The sequence below is a fragment of the Prionailurus bengalensis genome, chromosome B2 (assembly GCF_016509475.1).
Source record: "Prionailurus bengalensis isolate Pbe53 chromosome B2, Fcat_Pben_1.1_paternal_pri, whole genome shotgun sequence".
In the NCBI taxonomy this organism is placed as follows: domain Eukaryota; kingdom Metazoa; phylum Chordata; class Mammalia; order Carnivora; family Felidae; genus Prionailurus; species Prionailurus bengalensis.
In genome coordinates, this window is record NC_057349.1 from 16,625,995 (window position 1) to 16,642,238 (window position 16,244).

The following is a 16,244-nucleotide window of genomic DNA, read 5'->3' on the forward strand; positions in this document are numbered from 1 at the left end:
TGGATAAAAGTTCTCATTCCCGAGACTGTCTTGAAACCATCAACATCTTTGTGTGTTAGGATTCTTATTTTTTTCCACTTGCACGCATAGACACACAGGCTTGCCCGTGTGCACCTACACACCGAACACACACGCTCTGCCCCTTTTGCGGCCAAGATTTGATTTGACACTTCAACCAGATAATTAAGAAGGGAGATTTGGATGTCAGGCCTCTGCCCTTAAAATGTCCCTTATGATGATTCCAAAAATAGTGTTTGTGTAGCTTACCTGAAAGTGTTTGCCCTGGATCCTGTTATAAAGAAAGGGGGAGATTTTAGATTCACGTGATGAGGCGTCGTCTTCACGGTCCAGTCCAAAGGTTGGGGGAAAAGTGAATTTTGGTTACGGTAGCAAAGAAAAATACGAACTGCCGATCTGCTGTGTCAGGTGAAAGATGTCTGTTTTAATCAGGATTTTATAACAAAAGAAATACGTGTAACCAGGCCAAGTCTCCCTCTTCAAGAATTCATGCCAAGACTCCTTCCCATCCCTCTCTTGCCTCCTTAGTGAGAAGTGGCTTCAGGGCCAAAAATGACTCATCAGGACAATACTCTTTGCCCATGTGACTCTTAAGGAAGCATGTGTGCTAAGGAAGGAGCGGGGATGCCAGCAACAAGCAGCCAAGTGAGGGACCCTGGGGCCATACAACCAACGTAGGAGCAAGAGCCCCTTGGGAGACCCCATGGGGCACACTGGAGGTGCCCTTGGGCTCAAAGTTTTTTGAGGTTGCAAGTGTCCTGGTATATCGCTAAACATTTGGATCTACAAGGATATAGACTGGTAATTTAATTCACAGTACAGGTGTTTGGGGATGTGTACCAGGAGAAAGAAGAAAAACTTCAAAAAATTTTCAAGCAGGCAGGACTCAGTCCTCCCACCAAAGAGGCAGAATTATTCTCTAAACCCAAGGTAAACGGAGACATTACTGAGAATGAAGTTAGAACGCCTGCATCAAATCCCGGACCTGACACTAACTAGCCTCTCGTCTTATAGTTAGCCTCTCTGAGCCTCAGTTTCCACCTGGGCCAACAGGATGTCAAATAAGACAACGACCTTAAAGCAACCAAGACAGCGCCTGATTCAAAGGAGGTGTGGAAATATTTATGGACGGGCTGTGATGGACAGGCTGTGTTCTAGATGCTGGCATTACCGTCACGAGCAACAGAGCCGCTGATCCCATGCCCTTTCATTCTAACTGGGGAAAAAAACACAAGAAACGAGAATCTGGGCTGAACTGCAAAATTAACACTTTGAAAATAAATTGCCACTTTTTCCCATCAGAAGCTATGTTCTTTTACTGGGGACTTTCCATGATTTATTAAATATTCCCAATGTATTTTGATGGCATGATAAGGTTCTGGACTAATATGCAGCCAATCTACTCTTGAAGTCATGGGGCCTTTTATTTTTATAAACTCTTAAATAAAGGGGGCACCTGGCTGGCTCAGTTGGTAGAGCCTGCAGCTCTTGATCTCGGGGTTGGGAGTTTGAGCCCCGCATTGGGCTTAGAGATTACTTTAAAAAAATCTTAAAAATATATTTTTTAATGTTTATTTATTTTCGAGAGAGAGAGAGACAGAGTGCAGGGAGGGGCAGAGAGAGAGCCACACACAGAATCCAAAGCAGGCTCCAAGCTCTGAGCTGTCAGCACAGAGCCCAGCATGGGGCCTGAACCCATGAGCCGTGAGATCATGACCTGGGCCAAAATCGAGAGTCGGCCACTTGTTCTTGACCAAAAAAAAAAAAGGCACTTACTGGGATTCAAAGATAGCACAAGACTCTCACTTGAACCGTGAGTTCATTGACACCTTTCCTACCATCTGATGAGTTGGGATGCTTACTCAGACCCCTGCAACTTGCAGGTTCCTGAGCTATTGTTAGAACCGGGAGCTTTGCAGGGAAGCCTTAGCCTTCACACATACAGTCCTGCCCACCATTCCAGTCGCCATCTCTCATCAGTGTTTAAACATATCCTTTAAAAAAAAAAAAAAAAAGATATTGCTAAATTTGGTGTTGTCCTAAGTTATCTTTATTGTAATAGTCCTTGCATATGCAAATCGTCCAGATGATTCATCGTATTCATACATTTATTTACATTATTAAGATGAAGACATTTTTGAGTTCTGAGGGGGGACGCTGGGTCTTTTCTCTTGCCCTCCCTTCCCACCACTGAGAAAAGACTAAGATTCAGACATATTGTTTTATGCCCCCACTATAACCTACTTGTATTTGCACGAGCGAGGCATGTTCTCCCAACTTTACACGGTGCCTGAAATGCACTTCACCTCTCTGTTTCCCTACCCCCCTACTTTCTCCTAGGACTTGGCTTAGGAGGCTATGAAGCCCTCCTCTGACTATCCCCTTCCCCCACCCCCCCGCGAGCAAGTTGCCCCTTCCTCTGTGCTTTCAATGCATACTATTGTGTTCCCCCCTTAGCACTTGTAACACTGTAGTATATTCCTAATTTATATTCCCAATTGATTATTTATACATCTCCCACTGGACTGGGAGATCCTTGAGAGGTTGGGCCATGTCTTTCATGACTGGATCCCCATTAAATTAATGAGAGCAATTCAAGAGCACTTAAAAACTGGAATAGCACCCATAACATTCTGCCCTCCACACCCTTTCTCCGTCTCCCCAAACCCCCATGGGCCACCCTTGACATTCAATTTAGAGCTTCTGGGGTATCTTCTCCCCACTTCTTTGCCCTCTCGAGGCTCTCTTTGACAACACATTCTAAGAAGAGCTGAGGTCAATAATTATGAGCTCCCTCTTCCTCGATGTTTGTCCTACATTATTTTGCAGATATGAAAATGTGACAGTCACATGATTGATTTTCCCTGACCCAAGCTCTTCCTCAGTTCTCCTTATTTCCCTACCCAAATTCCAGTTTCTCCTCCTTGTGACATTCCAACCACCCCATCTGGAATCTGAAAGAGGAAGTTAAGGGGATGGTCCTGATTTCTGCCTCCTCTTTGAATCCTGATGAATTCTTCAGGCAAGTATTCTGTCAAGCAGTGACCAGTCTCTGAGTCACTAGAAAGAGGTGGCGAGATTCCCTCAACCTTATATCATGTTGGCCTTGTAGCATCTCAACTGCGATTTTCACATCCCTTTGTTTCAGCTTTCCGTCTACGCCTGTTCCTATTTCTTCAAGTCAGTTTTCTTCTCTTGCCCTAGCTTAGTCATTTAAGACATTAAAAAAGAATGAGTGGCTACCATGGGGATAGACAACAAATATAACAAAGGCACAATTGTCATCTGAAGAGATATTAAAGTGAGAAGTATAGTATATTCGTTTGTTAAGACCGCCATGACCGATTACCACAGACTGAGTGGCTTGAAAAACATAAGTTTATTGTCTCACAGTTCTAGAGTCTAGATCAAGATGTCAGGAGGATTATTTTTTTCTGAGGCCTCTCTTCGTAGCTTGTAGATGGCTATCTTCTCGCTGTGTTCCCACATGGTCATCTCTGTGTGCATGCACATGTTTGGTGTCTCTCTGTGTGTCCTAATCTCCTCTTCTTATAAGGACACCAGTCCCTGGATTAGGACCCACCATAAAGACCCTACTTTATGTTAATCGCCTCTTTAAAAGTCTTATATCCAAATATCGTCACATTCTGAGATACCGGGTGTTCAGGCTTCAACGTATGAATTCGGATGGGACACAACTCAACCCTTAACAGGGAAATTTGCATTTGCTTAACAAATTCAGAAATCTTTATGTGTTAGTTCAGGCCCCTCACTGGGCCCTGGACAAGGTCTGCTACAAAGCGTCCTACAAGCAGGGAAGACCTAACATCAAGACGCTCCACTGCTGTTGGCATTCAGGAAGCTTCCTTCAAAGTTTTTTCCTCCTTGGAATCTTCTACAATCCTCAATTTCATGTTCATCTGTGACTCAGCATTTCCATCCACTTACAGTGAGTCTCAGTGGTCCAGCCCTTTACTCTCTCCATGTTCTTTGGGTGTTGAACTTGTCACTTCAGGCAAGTGAAGTAGAGAGAGAGCAAAGTTGAGGTTAGGTTTATAAAGGGAATCCCTTATTAAGAAATCAACACTCTATGATATAAAACTGTACTAAAAAGATGCCATTGTTAATATTATGGAACATGTGGGCAGAAAAGACTGCCTTGGTCACTGTTCACTTTCCTCATCTCCTCTCACTCCCCAGCTGATCGTCCCTCTATTTCTCCCATCTTCCATCCCGGAAGACGCCATGATGCCATGTCTTATCTTTAGAACATCCTTTCTTCAGTGCTCTCCCTTCCAACCTGGTTGATGAATTTAAACAAGAAACTCAAATCATGTCCCTTTTTCTATATTCTTCCCTCATCTTGAGAAAAATGGCTATCCTGTCCCTCGGGACCATTACTTGAAATCCACTTGACCGCACGTCCATCTATCACCTACACACATTGAAGTGAAAGAGGTTTAGAAAGTTTTTCAAGTTTTTACAGTGATTAGAGCAATGGATTTAAGCCCCAGTTGCTCTATTCTAAACCCCAGGCTCCTAATCATGAGCCCCTACTCCAAACGACAATCTTCTGGGTTTCTTCTCTCAGCAGAGTCCTTGGAGTCTTGATGAGCAAAGACCTAGCCATAAGAAAGATCAGAATAATCATACTCTTATCAGAGCTTGCATGCATCTCAGTTTTCCATTAGATAGTACTCTTTATTCTTTACTCATTAGAAACTCTTGAGTGTTACAGGTAAAAATAGTTATGTAGGATCCGTTGGTAAATTACATTTCGTTTCCCAGTGAAAATTAAATCAGATGTTTCAGTGAGGTTCAAAACAAAAAGTAGTTTACTGAGTTCAGTGCTGAGTTTAGGGAGAGTTAGACCTACAGGATCACAGCCCCTTCCATTCTCTTTAGAAATCAAGACAATGAAGCTGTAGTTTGAAATGCAAAGATCAGTTCACAAAGACAATTTCTAAGAAACGCATTCCTTTCTTTTGTTAACAAGAAACTGGAAAGGAGAGAGAAAATGATTCTAATGAAATTAAGAAGCCGCTCAGAAAAGGAAAACACAGCAAAGAAATGCGAGGAGGATGTAACTCTCATTGAAGATGTCCAAAATAATCCATTTAACCCCCTCTTTCAAGATCTCATGGTGTTTGTCTAACTTTGGGCCAAGCATCAATAATGGCCAAGTTGATTTATGGTGGTGAAAGATCTTTCTGTGAGCACTCTGATGATGGAAATCAAGTATTAGGAAGTTAGAAGCCTCTTTGCAAACCCAGAGTGGTGGACTGGACAATGTCAAAGGGGTGAAAAATGAGCCCTCTTTGTGAATGCCCAGGATCTTGGATGAGGACCGAGGTAACAAATGGAACTTGGATGTGTTTTTGTTCCCCATCAATAACTGGCATCTGTACGTCCTTTGGAACAGATTCTTTTTGTGCTAAGCCCTCAAGGAAATTGCTCCCATTGGTTTTGGTAGATGTAGCTGTGGGTATATAATACAGACTAAGATTTCTGTTGGAGACTGCACAGACTATGTTTCTTAGATTTACCAAACAATTGTATATTTTACAGGGAAAATGCAGAAATGCAAGTGTGGCTTGCTTAGAAATCTGGAATGAGGTCACAGGCTGGTTTGAAAGTGAGTTATTCTGAACCTTCTTTGTCAGAAAATGCATTACATTAGCTATTATCTACATAAACCATTTCTCAAAATTTGGGCCACGGAATCATGAAAAATACCAATGATTCTAAGAGGTCCGGACTGTCTTCTTCACAGTTCTTTGGTCTGCTCTAAAAAGGGTGGTGCACATTGGCTGCTGATAATTTCCAAGAAATAAGAAAGTACATGTAAAAATACTCACCTCCCACAATTCCACCCACTTTGACTTGTGCCCTATGTTACAACTAAACATTTAGGGAAATGGGAGAGCAAAAACATCACCAGGTGGTTAATTGAAGCATTTCATGTGTCTACTTAAGAATCTTTTTCATTCCCAGGGCGCCTGGGTGGCTCAGTCGGTTAAGCGTCCGACTTCAGCTCAGGTCATGATCTCACAGTCCGTGGGTTCGAGTCCTGTGACAGCTCAGAGCCTGGATCCTGCTTTAGATTCTGTGTCTCCCCCTCTCTCTGCCCCTCCCCTGCTTGTGCTCTGTCTCTGTCTCAAAAATAAATTAAAAAAAATTTTTAAAAAATCTTTTTCATTCCTTCTGTTGGTCTTCCTTACTAATTGACTCTTTACCCCTTCCTTTAGTCCAAACGCAGGGCCATTTCTGACAGATTTTTGCCCCAACAAGAGAGTGAGGTCCATTCTGCTCGGAAGCCAGATCCACACCTTGACTCTCCCGGACCTAAAATTTAGCCAGGGTTCACACAGTCCCAGAGCACCCCCGGGCAATCCACCTGTTCCCTCTGGGTACTCAGCCTGTCCCAGCTCTCTTGAACCAATACTGGATTTTCAGCCTTTGATTTGTGCACCTCAAGCCCTCTCTCGTGTGTGTTTTTCCCTCTAGTGAACAAATAATCCTAAATCTAAACTCGCTAACGTTTCATCCTCTTGCCAAGTATTCAAACTACTTAGCCATAGGATTCTCCCTGAAATCTTTGTGCATGTGGCCAACCTTAAAAAACCTGGTAAGCCCAAGGCAATTAGGTGGACTTGAAGCAGCTAAGACAACGGTTTGCGGAGGCATTTTCACAAGCTCAGTCCACTTTCTGTTGCAATCCTAGGGCTGTCGGTCCCGTTCTACTGATGCTGTTAATGCTGTCCATCTTCAGCCCTCAACCCCCAGAATTTCTCATACTGGGGATCCCTAAGGGGCCACATTCTGTTGGCCCACCTTTGGGAGAGAGTCTGTTCTCTCCATTCCATTCAGAATGGCCTCACCCTTCTCTGGAACGTTCTTCCCCTCTGACCCTCCCTCAACCCCCCGGCCATGACGTTCCCCTGTCGGCCTACTCTGCTGCCGAGAAGATTTCAGAAATGTGGAACCTCCTTATCAAATACACCCTTCTCTGCCTCATCCCAGCTGAAACCTGGATTTCCCCTGATGACCTCATTTTCCCTACAGTCTGCAAGGTGAGCCTTCACATTCCCCGCACACACCCTTTCCCCAGTCAGTGTCTCGGGGCGAGGATGACTGTGGCTGCCTTGGGAACTCTGCGGGCCTTCCTCTAAGGTCATCTCCTCCTCTCCTTGCCAGTTTCTAACTCCTAACCCACCTAACTCCTGACACCCATTCACTCAGAGCTGTCCGCTGCATGGCTTCAGAGCATCACTACCATCATGAACTTCTGGAATAAAGCCCCCGCCACCCACCTGGAGCCTGCATGCTACCCAGAGCTGCCCATGTGGAGACCCACTCCATAGGGATTAGCACTTGGGACTTGGTAGTGTGCATACCATCTTTTGATTCGCACATCGCTTTGAAAGCAGACTTCGCTTAGTCTCCGTCTTCTCAGTGTGCGTAACATGGCTCAGCTGGTTGACCATCACCTCGGTTTTAGCTCCCTGAAGACAGCCACTTGTCCCTTTGAGGTGTGGCCCCAAGGCAGAATTCTAAAAGCGCTCCACCCGTGAAGTGTAACGAATCCAGGCTACTCCATAATCTGGGAGCAGCTACCCAGGAAGTGGCCACTTAAGTCGCTTCCCATCTTTCACGGAAACACGGTCCTCGCGATCATAATCATCGCTGAGCATGACTTTGTCTAATGTCTCTGGCGATTGTCTTAGGAGAAATTTCCAGAAGTAAGCCCTGGGGTCAAAGTCTTTGAATGTTTATAGTTTTTGACAAATATTGACAGCTTGCTTTCTGGAGTGGTTGTAAACACAGTTTACACTCCACCGGCCCTGGTGGAGTGTCTCACCACACCCCTTTTTTTCTACATAATCTTCTAAAGAAATCTTTGCAGGGCAACTACCCCAGACCGGAGCAAAAAAGATCTAGGATTCTGGGAGGGTGGTCTAAGTCCAAGTGAAGATTTGCTAGCGTGCCTGGTGTGATAAGGAGTTTGAAAAGAACTTGACAATGTGATAAAGACAATTAGCATTATAAAAAAATAAAGGTAAGCAGAAACTCCAGGGCATGAGGGAGCAAAAGACTGTAAAAGGTATATAACCATAAAACATGACCTGGCTTTGAAGGAAACAGTATTTACATGGTTCCAGTAATGTAATAATTTAACTTTAAAACATGATATAATTGCATGGGTAGAAGGGAGAGGAGAGGAAGGTGTGTTGCAAGAGAGCTGAAATTTTATTTGTCACCTTAGACATCAATAATTAAGGTATAAAAGCGACAGAAAACAAGGAAAGCAATGTACGCTTATCAGTAAGAGATATGAAAACAAACATGAGAAGAAACAAAGAAGTGCTTGCCTTCAAGAGAGTGGGACTTGAAGTAGAGAGAAGGGAAGGAAACCTACGGATATTCCTCACAAGACCCTTTTCACCATCAGCTCTGGTAAAAGATATTTTAATAATATTCTGAGACGTTAAGTTGATTTGAAGTCTCTGTTGACTTTTAAAATTGTTATGATTTTGAATTACTATTTTTCTAAGTCAGAATTTCACACTGCTCTTGTAACTCGTGTGTTCATGACCCTTATCAAGAAGTGTTACTGGCTTTCTTATTGATTTGCAGAAACTTTTTATATATTTGCCTACCACATTTGGCAGAAATATTTTACCCAGGTTGTTGTTTACTTTGTATTTTCTTTCTGGTGTTGGACAGAATGTAGACAAATATAATTTTTTTTTTTTGCCTTTCTATAGAAATTTCAGACTCACCTGTATTTTATTTCTAAAGATTTGATTTTTTACTTTAGGTTCGTCATTTCTCTTGATATCGTGTGTCTTATTTATTTACTAAACACTTAAATGGAGTTTACTATATGCCAGACGCTCATATAATCTCTTCTGAAATATTAACCCAATTCATCAGGGAGGTAGGCACCTCTCTTGATTGTTTCTCTCCAAAGAGCTCAAAATCACATGATTTAAAAATTTTTTTTTCAACGTTTATTTATTTTTGGGACAGAGAGAGACAGAGCATGAACAGGGGAGGGGCAGAGAGAGAGGGAGACACAGAATCGGAATCAGGCTCCAGACTCTGAGCCATCAGCCCAGAGCCCGACGCGGGGCTTGAACTCACAGACCGCGAGATCGTGACCTGGCTAAAGTCGGACGCTTAACCGACTACGCCACCCAGGCGCCCCAAAATCACATGATTTTACATACTGTTACTTTATAATATAATTTATATATGAAAGAGCAGTACTCTATCTAATTTTAATTTAAAAAAAGTCTTAGCCACTTTCACTCACTGATTCCTCTAGACAATCTTTTGACATTTTTAAAGATTTTATTTTATTTCATTTCATTTTATCTTTTTTTATGTTATTTTAGAGACAGAGAGAGAGAGAGAGAGAGAGAGAGAACGCACAAGCCGGGGGAGGGGCAGAGAGAGGGGGGAAGAATTCTGGTGCGGGGCTCAATCCCATGACCCTGGATTCATGACCTGAGCTGAAATCAAGAGTCAGATGCTCAACCGACTGAGCTACCCAGGCACCCCTCTTTCAACATTTTAAGTTAAGCTCCAAAAACAACTCCACTGGAATTGTGACCAGAAGTTAAGCCAACAAATTAATTGAGAAGTATTTACATCTTTACACTTAATTTATCTCCCTACTGAAAGTTGTATCTTTCGGTTTATTTAAATCTTATTTTAAAACTCCGAGCCGCCAAAATTTGGGTTGCTAATGAAGTCTCATTAACTCTAAGAATATTTCAGTGGATGCTCATAAGTTTTCAAGCTTATATTTTTGTCATCTGCAAATAATGGCAATTTTATCTCCTGTCCTTCAGGAATTAGACTTCATTTCCATTTCATGATTTCATACACTAGCCAGTGTTTTCAAAACAATATTAAGCAGAGAGAAGCTGATGAGACATTTTGAAGGAACAGCAAAAGACCAAATGTTAAAAATTAGTATTGAGCCAAAGACAAAGCCATCTATCATCAACAAAATACATTGCAGGAATAGAAAATTACTCTGAAATTTTATTTAACATTGTTATTAAAATGTTACCGTTTAAATTTATAGCAGTTAATGTTTTTAAGTTGACACGTATGAGAATATTTACTCCGTTTCAGCAAGGTTGGTAAAGGGGAGAGATTTTCCGGATGGTTTTACCAGACTAGGAACTGCTGATAGACATGCTGCTACCAAGCTTTTTTTCTTCTCGGACAGTAACAAAGAAGGGAAATTACCTCCCGTTCAACTCCCGGCCGTGAAGATTTGGTTGGCGGTGACGATGTCGTTTCAATGAAACAAACCATCTTACCAACTGAAGTTTTGCGCTCCGCCGGAGGAAGATGCTTTGTCTATACTTTCAGGATCACATTTGGGATTTTTACATTCACTTATGCTTTTACTTTAGAACATTTTGCATTCAAACAAATCATTTGATTAAAAAAAAAAAATCCCTCCTTGAGGCTTGGATCTAAAAATGTTGCAATGGAATGCAATCAGCTCTCAGGGTGACAGAATAATCTCTGATTTTGCCTGCGCATCTCAGCTTCCACTGCCCATAAAGTAATTATAGCATCTTTTCTGGAATGAATTGATAAGAGAATTTTTATGGCAGGAATCATGCAAGAAATATGTGCACTCTTCAGACTCATCAGTTGGATTATTTCTTGAGCAGACTCCACTGGACAAACAACTTTTTCTGGAAGAAAAAAAAAAAAAGTTTGTGGCTAGTATGTCTCCCAGATCTGGTACCATTATCTGTAACATGCAGAGCATTGGGGCTTTATTTGATTCAAGCAGGCTTTTTACACATTATAGCTGGATTACCACCTTTTTAAAACATGGCAGACCAGTCTCCAAATCTCCTGAACACCATGTAGTTTGTCTTTGATCAAAGAATGAGAAGAGTCCTGTGATCTTTCTTCTTGGGTAGGTAATCCTGTTAAACTACTCTGTACTAGAATTAGTCTTCAATGACAACAGAAAGGAATGGTTAAAACAGTGTATGCCCATGATTCCTAAGTTACTCGTCGCCTTCATCGTGTTTGCCCATTGTTGATAATTATCTTTACTGATGTTCCATTCTATAAATAGTTCCTCAATCAAATTCATTGTCTTGTTAGCTAGGTATCCTCAAACCTTTCATTCAGCACCTTAAAGACAAACGTAGCTAATGCTCCATAAACCCACCAGGCTGTCAAACTTAAGAGAGCTTCTAGTGGGTTTGCATCTCCCAACAAATGAGACGCAGAATACAGAAGCAGCCCATCTTATAACATGAATGGCTTTTTCTGCATAGTAAAATGGAATGCAGGAAAATAGCTTTGAGTACTATGCATACAAAGAATGGACTTTCTACCTAGGATTTATAGATCGGGCAAATCTGAATAATACTTCACTCTCAACTACTGAAAATTGCCGTCGGTAGCAATCATTGCGACCAATTTTTTAGTAAACATTTTTGACCTCGGAGGACTCAGAAACATAAATGATCATCTTCTTAGAGCGTTCTTGTTAAATCTATTTTTTTTTTTTTTTTTTAGTGTAGGCTGGCAACATCCAACTGTGTTTTTGGTTTCTCATTTTTCTCTTACACGCTTGTAAAAATACTCTTCATCGTATAAATATAAGTCATCAAGATTGTTGCACACGATTTTAGAGTTTTACCTCCTTATGAAAATTGAAGGTAGCAGAGTAGACATTCTACTGCTAACGCATCCTCACAGGATGTAAAGGGTTCTCAACCAGCACATTTTCTGGAAAAACCCAAGGTGTAAGCAAAGTAAAATTAAATACAGCTCTTAATGATTATTTTATTTCATGATATGAAGACCAGTACGCAAACAATCCTCTGACTCTTAGGTAATTAACAATTGGGTAATTAGGTAATCTAATTCTTTTATTCCCCTTATATTGTGATTTAAGGTCTTTTATTAACTTCAGTTGGTTCAAGATGGGTATTGTTATGTCACAGACTCAGGCACACTGCAACCAAGGTCTCCTGGTTCAGGATGAAGCTCCCAGGGAGTAAGTCAGCTGTTTCTCACCCTTTCTTTGGCATCTGGGGTGGGGGAGGGGCCATGCCGTCCCCAGTCAGAGCCACATGCACCCGGGATTACCTGCCAGCAGAGGGACCCCCTATTGTTGCTTTCCTGTTGCTACGGTGAGGGTTCCTTGGGGAGTAGGGGCAAGTGGTATGGAAGAATATTTTGAATTCGGGTGCCAAGAAGTCTCATTTTGTGCCAGCTTTTTAGGAAAGAGCTGGGAAACAAGGGTTCCTAAGCACTGCGTAAGAGAAGTTGAGTTTCGATTGAGACTATCCTTTCTGTGCACCTTATAACAATTTCTGGTTCATTCATGAGACATTCCTGTTTATCCCTACAGGTGCAACGCCCTCCCTAAAGTTATTTAGCAAACCTACTGTCTCTCAGTTCTTGCAGTTGACCAGACCGTAAGAAATGGCTGATAATTTGATCCTTTGGCCCTACAAAAATGAAACTCTCATAGGGTTTAGGGCAAATTCATTGTCAGTCATCACTGATTAGATGTGATGGTCATCTACATAACAGCATGATTTTTGATCAGGCAGGCTCTCAGGATACCAGAAATCTAGTGAAACAGATGTTTGTCTATGCAGTCTTCCATAGCCAAAATCAAAGCAGAAACATGCCCGCAAATTTTGGTCAATGATAAGCCAAACCTGAGGTTCAGAGCTTTCTTACAAATAGTGATGGTGATATTGGGTGTTTTAGTTCTATTCCTAGTTTTAACGAGCGTACTTCTGCTGGGTAGCCATTGATTTTTAGAAGCAATTTGAATAAATGTCCCTTGTGTTTTCGTTTCTAAGAATTTTTATCCAGAATGTGTTGAAATGGCTTTATAGTCTTAATTTTTTTTAATTACATCCATTTATGTAATGTGCTAACCTATATCTCTCACTAAGTCATTCTTGAATTCCAGGAATAAATCCTATTTGGACGCAGTGGGTTATTTATTAAGGCGCTGTTGCATTTGGAATTTAATTATCTTAAGGATTTTTGCAACTATATTCAAAGATAAGACTGCTGTTCAGTTTAGGACTTTTGAGTTATTTCTTCAGCCTTTTGAAACAGAGTCATTTCCTGTACACAAAATTAATTTGAAAGATTCAAAAATCTTATTCTATTCCATGGAACAATGCATCTATCAGAAATGATCTGCTTCTTGAGAATGTGAAAACTGTAAAGTTTGTCCAGCTTAGGTTTTTTTTTTTTTTTACAAAATTATTTAAGAACTTTTTTTCATTTCTTCCATAATTACTGGAGTTTTCAGGCTTCTTAATTATTGAGACAAATTTGGTTATTCATATTTATTCAGGAAATTTGCATGTAAAAAGATGTTCTAAATTACACTCACAATTTTAAACATCTTTGATATATGTTGTTCTTTCTCGTACCAATTTTTCAATTGCGTGTGTGCTTTTCCTTTTCGTTATATTTGCCAGATTTATGCATTTTATTTTGTGCATATTTCTTTTCAAAGAAGTACAGTTTTTCTGCTTTCTGATTTTGGGGGTTTATTTTTGTTTTTGTTTTTATCTTGGTTGGGTGCTTCTATTGATTTACTTTGGCTTGTCCTTCTCTTTTCTAAGTTTTTCAGTTAAATGTTTGCTTGTTTTGAAAAATATTTCTTATTGGGGCGCCTGGGTGGCGCAGTCGGTTAAGCGTCCGACTTCAGCCAGGTCACGATCTCACGGTCCGTGAGTTCGAGCCCCGCGTCAGGCTCTGGGCTGATGGCTCGGAGCCTGGAGCCTGTTTCCGATTCTGTGTCTCCCTCTCTCTCTGCCCCTCCCCCATTCATGCTCTGTCTCTCTCTGTCCCAAAAATAAATAAAAACGTTGAAAAAAAAATTAAAAAAAAATGTGCTTGGAGGGCACCGGGGGTGCTCAGCCGGTTAAGCATCCAACTTTGGCTCAGGACATGATTTCACACTCTGTGGGTTCGAGCCCCGCATCAGGCTCTGTGCTGACAGCTCAGAGCCTGGAGCGTGCTTGGGATTCTGTGTCTCCCTCTCTCTCTGCCCCTCCCCTGTTCATGCTCTGTCTCTCTCTGTCTCAAAAATAAATAAACGTTAAAAAAAAAATTAAAAAAAAAAAGAAAAATATTTCTTATTCAATAATAAAAGCCCTTTTGGGTAGAACTCTGGCCTGGAAATATGGCCTAGAGCTTCATGGGGTTTACAATCCAGTTGGTTTGCAGACAAATTCAACAGGTGCTCTGATAGAGAGTTCAAGTTTCTGATGAAGCCCTTAGAAGGGGAACTCAACCAAATCTGGTAGAGATGAGAGTCCAGAGAGGTTTACACGTAGAAGCGATGTTCAAGCTCACACTAGTTAAGTGGCCAGCCAAAGGAAGATAGAAGAAAAGGGAAGGTTCCAGACAGAGGGAAACAGCGTATGCAGGCCCCCAGGATGAGAGAGCCGGATACAGGGGCAGGCAATCGCAAATTTCACGTGGCGAGATATAAAGGCAACAAGATCGGTATCAGCCGGGGAGGAGATCATCAGGAATCAGGCTACAAAGGGTGATATGAAGGAGTTTGGACAATGGAATGCCACTGGTGTTTTATGCAGAAAGAAATGACACAATCATTTTTTGAAATGATTTTCCACTTCAGAAATTTTTGAAAGGCTACTTTGATCTCTCTGTGGAGAAAGATGACTTTGAAAGATTGCTTTGATCTCCCCGTGAAGAATAGATTTGAAGGCAACAAGACAAGAGGCAAGGAAAGTCGTTTCGAGGTTGCAGTAAAAAGACAGTTAAGAGATGCCGATGTCATACAGAAGCAGGGCAGTGGTAAGAGAGGTGGAAAAAACAGAATTAGGAGAGTGATGGATCGTAGGGAGGCTGGGTGGCTCAGTTAAGCGTCCGACTTCAGCTCAGGTCGTGATCTCATGGTTCGTGGGTTTGAGCCCCACATGGGGCTCTGTGCTGACAGCTCAGAGCCTGGAGCCTGCTTCGGATTCTGTGTCTTCCTCTCATAGCCTCTTCCCCACTCATGCCCTCTCTCTCTCTCTCTCTCTCTCAGAAATAAACATTAAAAATTAAAAAAAAAAAAAAGAAAAAAAAAAGAAACTGAGCCAGATGAAGAATAAGAAGAATGTCTATGGGTTGGCTGATTTTTATACTATTACTATCATTAATAAATTGTTCTTCTGGTCCTGTATAATGCTATTTACTTTAATTTCTATATTATTTAAGAAAAAAATGTTTCTACCTTTTGTTGGGTGGGTGCACATGTGTGCAAATCCCCGAAAATTATCAAGCCCTTTTTTCTTGTTTCTACATAAGGAATTTATTTCTCTTTTACTCACTTATATCCTTTCCTATCCAAATTCCAAATTGTGTTAATAAAATCTGAGATACTGTGCCCAAATAAATGATATTAGGTTATTTCATATTATGCATTTCATTTATCTTATTCATTAAAAAAATTTTTTTTAATGTTTTTATTTTGTTTTTGAGAGAGACAGAGAGCAAGTGGGGGAGAGGCAGAGAGAGGGGGAGACACAGAATCCCAAGCAGGCTCCAGGCTCTGAGCTGTCAGCCCAGAGCCCGACGCAGGGCTCGAACCCATGAACCATGAGATCATGACCTGAGCCGAAGTTGGACGCTTAACCGACTGAGCCACCCAGGCGCCCCTATCTTGTTTGTTTTCTGATTCCTCTGCTAAAATATAAGTTCCCTGAGGGAGGGTGTATATTCTATTTACTTTTATCTGCTTCATTTTGTGCTATAATCTCACTGTGTTGGACAGTGCCTGGTGTATCAGAGGAGCCTGATAAATGTACGTTGGGAAAAAAAAAAGATCATTTTTACATTATGTATTCTCTCTCCCTTTTGGACAGCCACCAGCAGTTTTGAAATCACTCATTTCATTGCTCATTGATAGTCTGTTTCTAACACAACTTCAGGTACCAAGTTTATTCGATTTGTGATCGGCTCTAGCGTGTGTTCAAGCATTTTCTCCCTTGAAGGAGTATGTGGGGGTATATTTTCTGTTCTCCATCCTGAAGACTACCAGTAGAGTATGGACTGGTCACAAACCCTCCCCCTCAGTTCCATAAGCTTCCCCATTGCCTTCGGCATTTCGAGTTTTGAAGATATCTGAGGTTATCTGGACTTCATGTCTTTACAGGTTTTCCGTTCTTTTCTTCTTT